Genomic DNA, 15,873 nt, shown 5'->3' with positions numbered 1-15,873 from the left:
TATATCATAAGTGTCTGACAAGCTTTTGTTATGTCTTTCTTTGTAAGAATCATTACAGCCCCAGTTGGGAGTGTGGAATACCAGTGCTAGAGGAAAATTGAGAAAAGAGAAACTTGCCTCCAATTTTCATCAACTTATTTGAAAAGATTGGAAACCACTGCCAAGTGGGGCTTCCACCTTCTTCTCCTGTTATAGTGGGCCAAATGGTACCTCCCAAAGATATGTCCGTGTCCTAATCCCTGGAATCTATGCATGTTATATTATCTGAAAAAAAAAAAGAGTCTTTCATTGCACATGTTATTAAATGAAGAATCTTGGGATAAGACTAGATTCCTTGATTAACTCCAGTGAAGAAGAGAGACAGAGAGAAGACACAGAGAAGAAGGTAATGTGAAGACAGAGGCAGAGATTGGAATGATGCAGCCACAAGCCAAAGAATGCCAAGGATGGCTGGCAGCCACAAGGAGCTAAGAGCAAGGCATGAAACAGATTCTCCCTAGAGTCTCCAGGGATTGTGGCCCTGCTGACACCTTGATTTCAGAATATGGGTCTCCAGAATTGTGCAAAAATAATTTATGTTGTTTTAAGACAATAAGTTTGTAGCTATTTGTTATGGCAGCCATAGGAAACCCAAATCCTCCACTCCCTGATTTTTCTCATCCCAGAAGTTTACTTCAAATGTATGAAGTAGTGGATTAAGTTGGGAAGATTAGGTGGGCAGAAAAATGGGGTGATAATGGTAAGGCTTTGTGTCCCCAGCCAAATCTCATCTTGAATTGTAATCGTCATAATCCCTGTAATCCCCACGTGTCAAGGCAGAAATCAGGTGGAGGTAACTGAAACATGGGGGTGGTTTCCCCAATGCTGTTCTCATAATAGTGAGTGAGTATCATGAGTTCTGATGGTTTCCTAAGGAGCTATCCCCCCTTTGCTTGGCACTTCTTCCTGTTGCCTTGTAAAGAAGGTGCCTGCCTCCCCCTCTCCTTCTGCTATGATTAAGTTTCCTGAGATCTCTCCAGCTATGCTGAACTGAGTCAGTTAAACCTCTTTCATTTATAAATTACCCAGTTTCAGCCAGTCCTTTACAGCAGTATGAAAATTGACTAATACAGTAAATTGGTACTGCCAAGAGTGGGGTACAGCTATAAAGATACTTGAAAATATGGAAGCAACTTCAGAACTGGGTAACAGGCAGAGGTTGGAACAGTTTGGAGAGTTTAGAAGAAGACAGTAAGATGTGAGAAAATTTGGAGCTTCCTAGAGACTTGTTGAATGGCTTTGACCAAAATGCTAATAATGATGTGGACAACGAAGTCCAGGCTGAGGTGATCTCAGATGGAGATGAGGAACTTCCTAGAAACTGGAGCAAAGGCCACTCTTGCTATGCTTTAGCAAAGAGACTAGCAGCATTTTGCCCCTGCCCTAGGGCCCTAGAGATCTATGGGACTTTGAACTTGAGAGAAATTATCTGAATTTAAAACTTATGTTTAAAAGGGAAGCAGAGCATAAGTTTGGAAAATTTGCATCCTGACTATGCAATAGAAAGAAAATTAAAAAAAATTTTCTGGGCAGAAATTCAAGGTGGCTGCAGAAATTTGTAGAAGTAATAACAAGCCAAATGTAAATCACCAAGACAATGGGGAAAATGTCTCCAGGACATGTCAGACAGAGGTCCTCATGGCAGCCCTTCCCATCATAGGCTTGGAGGCCTAAGAGGACAAAATGCTTTTGTGGGACAGGCCCAGGGCGTTGCTGTTTTGTACAGTCTTGGGAGTTGGTGCCCTGCATCCCAGTCATGGTTAAAAGGAGCCAACATACAGCTCAGGGTATTGCTTCAGAGGGTACAAGCCCCAAGTCTTGGTGGCTTTCATGTGTTGGGCCTGTGGGTGCACAGAAGTCAACAATTGAAGTTTGGGAATCTCTGCCTAGATTTCAGAGGATGTATGAAAATGTGTGGATATCCAGGCAGAAGTTTGCCACAGGAGCTGAGCCCTCATGGAGAACCTCTACTCCAGAAATGAGAGAGGGAAATGTGGGGTGGAAGCCCCCACACAGGGTCTCCACTGGGGCACTACTTAATAATCTGTAAGAAGAGGGCCCCTGTCCTCCAGACCCAAGAATGGGAGATCCACCAACAGCTTGCACTGTGTGCCTAGAAAATCCACAGCCACTCAATGCCAGCCCATGAAAGTAACCAGGAGGAGGATTGTACCCTGCAGAGCCACAGGGACAGAGCTGCCAAAGACCATGGGAACCCATCTCTTGCATCAGCCTGACCTGGATGTGAGCTATGGATTCAAAGGAAATCATTTCAGAGCTTTAAGATTTGACTGCCCCACTGAATTTTGGACCTGCATGGGGCCTGTAGCCCTTCTGTTTTGGCCAATTTCTCCCATTTGGAATGGGTGTATTTACCTGATGCCTGTATCTGCACCGTATCTAGGAGGTAACTAACTTGCTTTCGATTTTACAGGCTCATAGGTGGAAGGGATTTGCCTTGTCTCAGATGAGACTTTGGACTTGGACTTTTAAGTTAATGCTGAAATGAGTTAAGACTTTGGGGGACTGTTGGGAAGGCATTATTGGTTTGAAATGTGAGAGAGACATGAGATTTGGGGGGAACCAGGGGCAGAATGATATGGTTAGGCTTTGTGTCCCCACCCAAACCTCATCTCGAATTGTAATCCTCAGAGCTAGAGGAGAAATTGTTATTGTAACCCTAAGAACCAAATAGGATCCTCATAATCCCCACATGTCAACTAGGTGGAGGTAATTGAATCATGGGGATGGTTTCTCTCATGCTGTTCTCATGATAGTGAGCGAGCACTCACAAGACCTGATGGTTTTATAAGGCAGTCTTCCCCCTTCACTTAACACTTCTCCTTCCAGCTGCCTTGTGAAGAAGGCTCCTGCCTCCCCTTCACCTTCCACCATGATTAAGTTTACTGAGGCCTCTCCAGTCATGCTGATTTGTGAGTCAATTAAACCTTTTTTCTTTACAAATTACCGAGTCTCAGGCAGTTCCTTATAGCAGTATGAAAATGGACTGATACATGTGGCAATTAAGATGTTGGCCACTGGGGTCAGGCAATGTTTAGTCTGAGTCCCAGCCTCGCCACTTAATAGCTCGAAAAAAAAAAGAATTCACCTCTCTCACCTCGGTTTTCTCATCTATAAAATGGAGATGGTACTAGCACCTGTTTGTTGAATTGTGAGTGGGAAAGGTGCACAGATGGTCCCCAACTTACAATGGTTCAACTTACTTTTTTTGTCTTTATCTAAAATTCTCGATTTATGATGGGTTTATCTGTAATTAACCCCATTGTAAGTGGAGGAGCACCTGTACTTGAACATACTCTCACCTAAATGCAAAATAAAATGAAAATATTTGGTGGAGGAGCACCTCTACTTAAACATACTCTCACCTAAATGCAGAAATAAAATGAAAAGTATTTGATAACAGCAGTCATTATGGCCCAAGCAAAAAGAATCTGGCCACAGCTGCTGGGGCAGGTCAGAAGCCCCTGCTGAATCAGAAGGTAGCTGTTTAGTTGCAGGTAGAGAGGAGAGGGTAATCTTGTGCAGGAACCAGCTAGTTGGGTCTTTATACCAGCTGGTAGGGATAAATTGTCACATTTTAGCAACCATCCTTCTGAGCTCCAGCTAAGCACCAGCTTTGCCACAATGTACAAAACCTGTTTCCTTACTTACTCAGTGTTCTTATCTTTCTCTGGAGAATCCTCCACCTTCCCATGCTCAGTGTTGAGAAACTAAACTTAAACTTGCCACTCACAGTAACTCAGTCCATTTCATTTTGGATAAAGTATCAGTCTTTGGGATTTCCACTCCCACCTTCATGTTCTCTTACAGCAGGGAGTGTCTGGGCATTGGTGTGAGTTTATTTAACATGATGTGCTGTTCCTGCTGGCTCCTGCTGACTCCAGGAGAATCAACCTCTGCCTTACAGCATTCCATAGCAGGAGTACCTCTTGGTGATGACCCTAGGCAGCACAAGCTATATAATTTGCAAGACTCAGTACAAAATGAAAATGCAGGGCCCTTGAAAATCACTAAGAATTTCAAGACTGCAACAGCACATCATCACTAAGCCAAGCACAGGGGCCCTTCTAAGTGTAGGCTTTGGGCAGTTGTGCAGTTCCATGCCCATGAAGCCAGCTCTGACTACAAAAGGCCTTGGACTGTTCATCCTCCAGCCTCCAATACAGGCCCACCTCATGGCAAGCTGCAATAACTGCCGGCAGGCACATTGACTCATTCATCTGCTATCTTCTTTGCCCCTGCTCCCACCGCCAGGGTCAGGCAGAAATTTCTAAAACAAGTGTTCTCCTGCTCACCAGAGGAACTGCAGCAGTGGCGTCTTGTCAAGTTCTCTCTCCCTCCAGCACCACCAGTATATTCGCCCCACCACAGCCCCCCAGGCCCACATGGGACACCAGTGAGGCAGTCTCCTGCCACAATTCCAAAAAGAAGCACACGGCACTCTCCTTTCCAACTCTTCCTGGGGCGTGCTGAATTCCAACCTTCTTATCACAACTGGCCTGACTGGGTCCCACATCTGTCCTCCTTCTCAGGGTCTGGTCCAGGAAACATTTCATGGTCTCCAAACCTCTTTCCTTTCACCTTTTCAAGTCATGGTCTGCCCTTTCCAGAAGAGGAAGGGCATCCTTCTTCCCTTGCCTGCCTGGGAGGAAATGCCCTCATGTTACATTGTCTATGCTTTCTACATTGTGCCTCTTAAAATGAAGCTCTTTGTACCAACTCCTAAATTTTGCTTTTGGAATATAAAGTTTTTTTTGGGGGGGCAGCAAACAAAACACAACAACAAAAATATTCTCTCTCTCCCCTCCTCTTCTCTCAAAGCTGGCTTCTTTTAAAACTATTATCTCACTGTGAAATTTTATTTTAATCAATTTTTTATCTCAAATCTGAATATTGGCTTTTTTGTTCCAACTGATATTCATCCTTCCCCCAAAGCAATCATTGTCAATGAACAACACAAGAACGTTACATAAAGAAATCAAATAATGCATGTAAAATACTTAGAATAACAATGCATGTAAAATACTTGATAATAGTAATTGCTAAATAAATGATAGTTACCAATGATCATTATCTGTATTATTATTATTACTATTACCTATGTTATTAGGAAAACACCATTCCAGTTTCTTTGTCCCCTTGCCTAAATCCAGGCAGAATGACGTCTGTAAATTCTTTAAACTTTAAAATATATATAGCCTAAAGGAAAGCAAGGTATTTTTGTCAAGCAAATCATTTTGCATAGTAGGTTTGGAAAATAAACATCCACTGTTGCCTCTCTGGTGTTACCACATAATCGAAAAGAATTATTTTATTCTTCAGAACATCACATATATTAGATTAAAATGATTAATTCAGTTTCTGATATTCTATCATTTTTTGATCAACAAAAATGGCAATCTCATACGGTTTAATCTAAGAGTAGGATGGTCTCATTTTTATTAGTTCTCTTCCATTCATAGACTGAAAGCTAGAGAAGAAATTGCTATGGTAACCCAAAGAACCGAACGGAATCACAGAATGAGAATGGGAGAAGCCTAGTCCAGACTCATCAATCTGCAAATGAGGACTTAAGGCTCAGAGAGGTGAAGTGAGTTTCCCAAAATATCGTGGCCAATTAGTGGCAAAACTAAGCTCTGTCTGTACTGGGCTTCTTCCCACCACACCAGCCTGCCTGCCTCCCTTCTTTATGTTTGTCAAAATATGTTAAGAACATCCCAACTTCACTGAGAAATCAGTACTCTGAGGATAATTAAGGCAAATATCAAAGGTTAGACACAATCTGGGGTAGAAGCATGTTTTTCAAAGACTTTTGATAACAATAATTAAACTTGTAAAAGGAGAAATGTCAAAGTGAAGGTGTTTGCTTTTAGACATTATAATTTGGGGATGCTCCTGAAGAAACTATTTTTAAAGCTCCCTTTACATGACCCCACTCTGAATTTGAGACATGTATTTTTCAGTGTTTCCTGAGTGAACAGCTTTTGTTCATACTTTGTTATTGTTTCAACATTCTTAAAACCTCAACTTATTTGCAAGTATAATTCATAATTGTCTCTAAAATATTCAGATAAAATGTCAAACAAGACAAAAAGGAAATATTTTAAATAGTTCTAACTTCAGTTCCTCATACCCATTATAGTTTGCAAAGGAGAAAACATCACCAACTTTAACCTCCCAATTTAAGTAATGAATACAATTCATGAATGTGTAATGTCATTCCTAGCAGCCATCACTGTGACTTGCTATTGCTGTTGCATTGCTATAGGCACTATGCTGGTATCTCTACAGAATTAATTAATTTAATCTAGGCTGACCCTATGAGAGATGTACTGATAATCCCAATATGCAAACAAGGAAACTCAAGTTCATACTGGTTCCATAATTTGCCAAGGTCACATAATGAGTGACAGCCAGCTGCTGAAGGGAGAGAAACAGAATCATGATGAATCCTACCTTCATACCACCCCATGGCCAAACAGACATCTGTTCATCTCACTCACCTATGTCCCAGCTGGGACAGTAGTGTCTAAATCATTCATAAGTCCCAGCTTTTGCATGGCAAGCTCTATTTAAAATATTCCATTCTATTTTCAGAGTAAGTCATATGTCCCATGGGAAGTTCAAAAAATAAGGCCACTGCAACAGCAGGAATGCCAAAGCAATTGCCAAATCTGCAATTTACACCTCTCTCATTATTATTATCTCACATAGAGATTTAAAAATATGTCCTCACACTCTTTGATACTCTTCCCCTCAAAAAGTAGAACTGAATTTCCCAAATTTTGAGCTCAAGCTGTGCTCAGTGAACAAACACAATGTGATAAAAGTGACATTGTAAGACTTCCCATGCTAGGGCATAAAAAGAGTGGTGGCTCCTCCTTGCTTTCTTATGGATCTCTCCCTCCAGGGAAAGCCAGCTGCCACATCATAAAGCACTCAAGTAGCCTTGTGGAGGGTCCCACATGGATCTGATCTGAGGCCTTTTGCCATCCTGGAGGGGACTCTGACAGCCACAGTCCAGCCTTCAGATGACATTCTAACTGAAACCTTCAGATGACATTCTAATTGCAGCCTTACAACAGACCCTGATCTAGAATAACCCAGCTAAGCCACTCCTCAATTTCTGAACTTCAAGAACTGTTAGATAATGAATTTTTATTGTTTTAACTTACTAAGTTTTGGGATAATTTGTTATAAGCTACAGATAAATGCCTTTATTCCTACATTATGCCTTTCTTATAACAAGGCAAAAAAGCTGAACTATCCATGGCTACAAAAGCTGCCATATCAGTAAGCCAAATATTCCCCTTGATCCAGGCATACTTAGAACACACCAAGAACATAGGATACCTAGAGGGTACTCTCCTCAAGACCTTCCCTTCACTCGAAAAAAAATGTAAGGTTGCTCCTTGACCAGGTATGTCATGCCCCATACCTTGTGGGGTATGGAAAACGAGAGTAATAATCAGACTGATAAAAAAAACAGCAAAGTTATTATCTGTAAGATAAGAGTACTCTCTTTAAATGCCCCACATCTGTGTGATAACCATCCCTCTGTGAGAACATCCTGTATCACAAAGTTCTATGCTTCAGCAATTGAAAATAGAATACGTCCTTTAAGAGCAGGAAGCCAATTACTTCTTTAAGTGTGTTATTTTTCCCTCATCAAACTGAAGGCAGTGAGTAAATGACACAGTATACTCAGTGAGCTTAAAGAGTAAAAACCTCCCTTTGGAAAAGTGACCATTCCCATACAAGGTGGCACACCGTCCTGAGCACTGAAAATCTCAAAACAGCTAACAGGTGAAATGTCAACATCGTTCTAACATCATGAGACTAAAATGCATTAAGGTTCTTGTCAAACAGAACACATATTTTTTCTTCAAGCATTCATCAGAGGAAAACTCAACAGAGACTTCTAAAGAGCTAAGAAAATGGGAAGTGGTGGTCAGAGCCTCTTCCCATCTGCTCCTCGAACTCTAAGGAGAACATTACTTTCATAACGATAATATATTCTTTAGTAAAGTCAATTCATCATGTCCACCCTGACCCACACCACAGCAAGTTGCCAAGCCCAAGAGAATCTGAAGCGTAATGCTTACCCAGCCCCTTGCGAATCCCAGTCTTGTCTTTAGATTGCTTTCTTTTCCCTCGATGCTCCAGGAAAGGAATGCTTCCTATCGTTTCGAAACACAGCTTCTTGTTGATGAAGAGGAAGAGGACGGCCAGAAGAACAATAAAGACCCCAACAGCAGACAAGAAGCCAATGGCTTCAGGAGTGACTGGCAAGAGAACACAAAGAAAAAAATATTATCACAATGAGAGTGACCTAAGTTTTGGTTCTAACAAATTATGATCAGTGCTATTCAAAATCTTTACTTTTATTAATGAGAAATGACAAATACTCTACAAATCCTGACTCTGGCTGACATCCCCCAAGACTGTGTACAGGGGAAAGGAAAAGGACTGTTGGCCAGTACATCCTGCGATGCTGGCTCCTTAGATGAGAGACATCTATACCTTTGAATGTGTAGTTTCTTCTACCTGGAGTACAACTCTTCTTGCTCTTGTCCTCAGCCCAATATTCAACTTCAAACACACAATAAAGAGAGAGTTCAATCAAATGGGTTTAGCTGGACATGGCTGACCAGTGTTATAAAAGCAAGTCTCCAAAAATGCAGCTGCCTAAAGCTTACACAATCATCACTTGAGACAAATTTTCAGATAGATATTTCCATCAATATTGGCAATTGGAGGGAAAGTCATTTCCTGGATACATTTTGCAAATCCAACTGTGCAATTTGATCATGGCTATCAACACCAATAAGAAAATTAATAATTCATGCCATCCATATAAGAAATTCAAATTATAATTTTGACTGCTAATATTTTAGAATTTTGGAAGATGAAATTCCATTTCCTCCTTCCCCTCCTCCTCCTCAGTATCGAAAAACTCAGCCCTTTAACTGACCTGGCTAAGGTCAGTATGCCTCAAAGAGTCCCAGCCATTGCATTCAGCTGTGAGCATATATAACCGGGAGACCAGAGGAGCTAGTTTGGGATTTAGGGAAGAATCCTCTAAGGAAGTAACATTTGAGCCAAAGTAACATTCAGTAAAGACATCCAGAAATTAACTTGTATAAAGGGTTAGATTACAGAACAAATGTCATTAAGAATGATTCAAGAGAATTGGGTATATGTGAATATGCTTATGAAAATGAATCTCCTAAGAGCAGCTTTAATCATTGGGCAGGTTTAATATATGATTTAATAATACAAATAACACAAAGCCTTAATAATATGAAGGGATAATACTCACCTAACCTTACTATCCAGATAGAGAAAAGATGAATCAAACCAATCCCAACACCTTGAAAAGATAAAGAAATAAATGATACTGCCTTACTGATTCAACCTAGTGGCAAGCCAATATAAGAACGAACAAAACAAAACAAAAATAGCAGGCAAGATAATAACTTTATAGTCTGCAAAATAATAACAGTGCCTGCTATCAAAATCAACACACACCATGAAAAATAAAGTATGTGCATGTTGATTATGCCCCCTCCCTTCAGAGGAGTACCCTGTAGTAGTAGTTATAGGCAAGGGATCAGCAGTCACAGTGCTTGGTTGAAATGATACTACCACTTACTATCTGTGTGGCCTTCCACAAATTATTTAACCTCTTTGTGCTTCAGTGAGCTAAACTATAAAAGGAGTAAATAAACACAGCTACATCAAAGGTTAACAGAGGTAACACAAGGAAAGTAATCAGTGTGGCACTTGATAGAGTCCTTAAACAGGAGTAAACTATCTTTCTCTTCACCAACTTTCCAGAACTACTAAAATATCTAGGAATGATCAAATATGGGATGGATCAGCTGCTTTGTACTCAGTCTGAGCTCTGGATCCCATCCTCCTCCCCTCTCTAGCTTTTTGCCTTTCACTTCTGTGTTGTCAGCCACTCTCCCTTGTGGATGCTGTGCCTTTCTCATTTGCATGAGAAATACACCAGGTGTCTCCCATCCTTTAAAATTCCCTCCTCACCACCACATGCTCTTCAACCACACCCCTTTATCTTCTTCTTTCCACAATCAACCATCTTCAAAGTATTTTCTACACTCATCACCATTTTTGTTTTCTGAGACAGAGCCTTACCCCGTCACACAGGCTAGAGTACAATGGCGCAATCCTGGCTCACTACAACCTCCGCCTCCCAAGTTTAAGCGATTCTCATGCCTCAGCCTCTTGAGTAGCTGGGATTTCAGGTGTGCGCCACCACACCCAGCTGATTTTTGTATTTTTAGTAGAGACAGGGTTTTGGTATGTTGCCCAGGCTGGTCTTGAACTCCTGACCTTAAGTGATCTGCCCGCCTCAGCCTCCCAAAGTGCTGGGATTGCAGGCGTGAGCCACCGCACTCAGTCTCATCTCCACTTTCTTACCTCTAAAGTTGCTGGTACTCTATACCTAGATTCCCACTGACCTCCTTGTTTCTAGCCTTGCCCCCTCAAGTCCATTCTCCACACAATAGCCAGAACAATCATTCTGAAATGTATAAGTCATTTCATTTGTAAGTTTGTTCAATTGCCCTTCTAAAGCCTCTTGTAGCAGGTTGCGCTGTGTGGCCTCAAGGACATATGTTCACCATGAGTCTCAGAAGGTGACCCTATTTGGAATAAAAGTCTTTGAAGATGTAATTAGAGTAAGGATTTTGAAATGAGTTCATCCTAGATTAGGGTGGTACCTAAATTCAATGATGAGTGTCCTTATGAGACAGCAAAAAAAGAAGGCACAGAGAGATGAAAGCCACGTGAAGCCCAGGGCAGAGATTAGAGTTACAAAACCTCAAGTTAAGGAGTGTGAAGAGTGGCCAGCAGTCACCAGCAGCTAGGAGACAGGCACAGAACAGATTCTCCCTCAGAGCCTCCAGGGAACCAACCTACCAACACCTTGATTTTGAACTGCTGGCCTCCAAAACTGTGAGAGTAGATTTGTGTTGTCTTAAGTCACCAAGTTTATGGTAATTTGTTGCAATAACAACCCTAGGAAACTAATGCACCATACAATGGCATCCCATTACCCAGAGGACAAAATCTGAATTCCCTAACTCAATTTACAAGGCCCTTCATGACCTGGATACTGATTCCAGCCTTTATTGCTCATCACTCCCCAACATCAAACTCTTGGTTGTTGCTGTGTTCACCTATTTCTGGTTCCCCAAATGTACGTCACACCTCCAGATCTTTGCATATTTCAACTCCCTGGGATAACTGCTCCTCTGGCTAATCTGATACCATGCTTCCTTTGAAAACTTTTCTTGTTCTTCTAGCCAAAGCTGGATGATTCTACAGTGTGTTGCCACCTACCAAGCCCTTGACAGTTTCTTCAACCAATTTCAAATGTTAAATTTTAAATTTCATAAGAATAGGAACTATGCCTGAGTTACTCACTGTACTCTCAGCAGCTAGCATAAGGTAAGCATTCAATAGATAATTTGTTGCCTGAATAAATGTTGGAACTCTTCTATGTTACAACACATTGGCCAATGTGCCTATCAGTGAAAACTCCTGGAAAGATATACCTCAAGGGTGTCAGTAAAACTACCAACATAGGATATGATTTACATTAATATAGGTCTTAGGAAAAACAGGATTCATGTATAAGCAGAAACATCTGCATCTTATAATGTCATTAATTAATGAAACCAAATTTTTATTTTTGAATAAAGGATTTTTTCCATCATAAAAGCTGCATGAAACTCATTACATAAAAGCTGCAAAATATGGAAAAAGATAAAACAACTCACTACTAAGATTTTATGTGCTTCCCTTCAGTCACTTTAGCTACTTAGCAAATATAAAATTGTAAATACTTCACTGTTTGGGCTTATAAATATTTGTATTCATTAAAAGTTTTAATTATTTTAAACAAGTTAAAGAAAAAATAATTCATGCATAGAGTAGAACGTTTGGAAAATATTAGAAAATATAAAATGATGATAATGTTCAATCTTATCACCTGTCACTTAACATATTTAGCTTGATAAATAATTTTTACTTGAGCTTTATTTTATAAATAATTGAGATACGAATTTAATCCAACGCATTATATTAATGAATTTAAATTTAATGTAAAACATTCACAGATTGAAGGTAATATGAAGAGATTATTCAATATAATCTCCAAAGACAAGAAAAAATGTAGAAAATGGCCCCGTGTTACTCAAAATAACTCTGCTTTTTTGGAGAAGAAATATTTTTGTTAATAACAATTCTTGTAGTAATGGCTTAACTATGGATGGGCATAAAATTTTTAGGTAAGTCCCAATATTTTTTTCTTCCCAAAATTATACAGACATTGCTCCATTACCTTTTAGCCTTAATGCTCCATAAATAAGTATGATGATGCAGCTTACTTTTCATTACTATATGGGCAACAGAATTTTCAGTCTGTATGCTACTAGAACTTTTCCTTTATAACACAAAATTTTACCAGAATGTATTTTTTTGTGAGTCTCTTTTGTTCATTTTTCCTGGAAACCAGATTTCATCACATATCCATGGTTTGTTTTTTGTTTTTGTTTTTTTCCAAGCTTAGGAGAACTTTCTTCACTTACGTCTTCGATAATTTCTTCTATTTCAACTGCGCTTGTTCCATCTTAAACTACATTACTATTTCTTCAGCTACAAACTTTCATTTTTCTCTATTTGTTTTTTCCTCTACAATCTGACAGATCTTAAACATTCCCTACACATTTTCACTAAGTTAAACAAGTTAAAACATGCTTACAACCACTCTGCCATATGCACTATTATGACCTTTGAATATCTGAGTCAGAGACAAACAGTGAAGATATGGTCTTTCTCCATCTTTCCAGGTTGGGGCAGGGGTGAGGGATGGGGAGCATTAGAAATAAGTTCAAGTCTAGCTAAGGAGAGAGAAAGCTTAGTTCGGTTAGAGAAAGGTTAGAGAAAGGCAAGTTTGGTTATTTCAAGAGTTCATCACGTTTCTTCCAGAATCTATTAATTTCAATTTCATCTTTTTCTGTGCTTATGAGTACTCAGCGAGAAGTCTAAAGACATGCATGAAGGACCATTAGCCATAGGTATGTTAAACTGTAGATTAGATTATGTGCTTTCTAAATAAGTAGAGTGTCATAGAAATGACTCGGAAGGTGGCAACACAAGACTTACAGGATTGCCTAATCAGGGTTGCACAAAAAGTGCCCTGTTTAGACATGTTTAAAATTCCAAATATAACTCAGCAATTCCACTCCTAGGTATGCACCCAAGAGAACTGAAAATGCAGTCGTACCTTGGATATAGTGTAGGTTTAGCTCCAGACCATCACAATAAAGCAAATATCACAATAAAGCAAGTCACACAATTTTTTTGTTTCCCAGTGCACATAAAAGTTATGTTTACACTATACTGTAGTCTCTTAAATGTGCGATAGCAGGATGTCTTTAAAAAACCATGTAGGTACCTTAATTAAAAATACTTTATTGCTAAAAAATGCTAAAAATCACTGATCCCTCAGTGAAACATAATCTTTTTGTTTATGGAGGATGTTGTCTCAATGTTGGCAGTTGAATGATCAGGGCAGGTGGTTGCTGAAGGTTGGGGTGGCTCTTAAATAAGAACAATGAAGTTTGCCTCATTGATTGACTCTTCCTTTCATGAAAGATTTCTCTGTAGCATATGATGCTGTTTGAGAGCATTTTATCCACAGCAGAACTTCTTTCAAAATCCTCTCAAACTCTTCCACTGCTATATCAACTAAGTTTATGCAGCATCCTAAATCCTTTGTTGTCATTTCAACAACATTCACAGCATCTTCACTAGGAGTAGATTCTATCTCAAAAAACCACTTTCTCTGCTCATCTATAAGAAAGCCACTTTTCATCTGTTCAAGTTTGAGCATGAGATTGCAACAATTCAGTCATGTCATTAGGTTCCACTTCTAATTCTAGTGTGCTATTTCCATCACATTTGCAGTTACTTCTTCCACTGAAATCTTGAGCCCCACAAAGTCATCCAGGAGGGTTAGAATCAACTTCATCCAAATTCCTGTTAATATTGGTATTTTGACCTCCCAGGAATCATAAATGTCCTTAATAGCATCTAGAATGGTGAACCTTTCCAAATGTTTTCAATTTACTTTGCCCATATGAGTCAGAGGAATCACTATCTAGGGAAGCTATAGCCTTGCAAAACATATTTCTTAAATAATGAGCTTGAAAGTTGAACTTACTCCTTGATCCACTGGCTGCAGAACGGATGTTGTGTTAGCAGGCATGTAAACATTTGTCTCCTTGTACATCTCCCTCAGAGCTCTTGCATAACCAGGTGCATTGTCAATGAGCAGTAATATTTTGAAAGGAGTCTCCTTTTTCTGAGCAGTGAGTCTCAACAGTGGGCTTACAATATTCAGTAAACCATTCTATAAACAGATGTGCTATCATCCAGACTTTGTTTTCCATTTCTAAAACACAGGAAGATTAGACTGAGCATGATTCTTAAGGCCCTTGGACTCTTTGGAATGGTCAATGAGCATTGGCTTCAACTTGAAGTCATCAGCTACATTAGCCCTTACTAAGAGGGTCAGTTTGTCCTTTGAAGCCAGGCATTGACATCTCCTCTCTAGCTATGAAAATCCTGGATGGCCTCTTCTTCCAATAGAAGACTGTTTGGTCTACATTGAAGATGTGATCTTAGGTAGACCATCTGTTTAACTTGCTGCTGCTACATCAGCACTTGCTGCTTCACCTTGCACTTTTATGTAATGGGGATGACTTTTTTCCTTGAATCTTATGAACCAACCTCTTCTGGCTTCAAGCTTTTCTTCTGCAACTTCCTGACTTCTCTCAGCCTTCACAGAATTAAGGAGAGTTAGGGTTTTACTCTGGATTAGGCATTGCCTTAAGGGAATGCTATAACTGGTTTGATTTTCTATGCAGACCACTAAAACCTTCTCCATGTCAGCAATAAGGCTGTTTTGCTTCCTTATCATTTGTGTGTTCACTGGAGTAGCACTTTTAATTTTCTTTTAAGACTTTTCCTTTGCATTCACAACTTGGCTAGCTGTTTGGTACAAGGGATCTAGCTTTTGGTTTATCTCAGCTTTGGACATACCATGCTCATGAAGTGTAACAACTTTTAGCTTTTGATTTAAACTGAGAGACTCTTGCTTCCACTTGAACACTTAGAGGCCATTGGAGGGTTGTTAATTTGCCTAATTTTAATATTGTTGTGTCTCAAGGAATAGGAAGGCCTGAGAGAAAGGGAGAGAGATGGAGGAACAACTGGTCGGTGGGGCAGTCAGAACCTACACAATATTTATTGATTAAGTTCACCATCTTCCATGGACACTATTGCAGCTCTAGAAACTGACCCTAAGGAAATGGAGATACATAAACTGCTTGAAAAATACATGAAAATAACCATCTTTAAAAATCTCAGTGAGTTATAAAAAAACACAAAATAGACTAATGAAATCAGGAAAACAATATGTGAGCAAAATGAGAAGTACAATTAAGAAATAGAAGCCACGAAGATGGCCGAATAGGAACAGCTCCAGTCTCCAACTCCCAGCGCGAGCGACACAGAAGACCGGTGATTTCTGCATTTGCAACTGAGGTACTGGGGTCATCTCACTAGGGAGTGCCGGACAATCGGTGCTGGTCAGCTGCTGCAGCCTGACCAGCGGGAGCTGAAGCAGGGCGAGGCATCGCCTCACCTGGAAGCCAAGGGGGAAGGGAATCCGTTTTCCTAGCCAGGGGAACTGAGACACACAACACCTGGAAAATC

The 15,873-nt window shown here is 40.0% G+C and overlaps 1 pseudogene; it reads right to left on the bottom strand.

Moving 5' to 3' along the window:
• Positions 1-15,873, bottom strand: part of LOC108544449 (adenylyltransferase and sulfurtransferase MOCS3-like) — a 135,337-nt pseudogene that overhangs the window by 16,881 nt on the left and 102,583 nt on the right.

This window comes from Rhinopithecus bieti, unplaced genomic scaffold (assembly GCF_001698545.2).
Source record: "Rhinopithecus bieti isolate Rb0 unplaced genomic scaffold, ASM169854v2 scaffold_25987, whole genome shotgun sequence".
NCBI lineage: Eukaryota > Metazoa > Chordata > Mammalia > Primates > Cercopithecidae > Rhinopithecus > Rhinopithecus bieti.
Note: the sequence above shows the minus strand (reverse complement) of the source record. Positions and strands in the feature narration are given on the sequence as shown.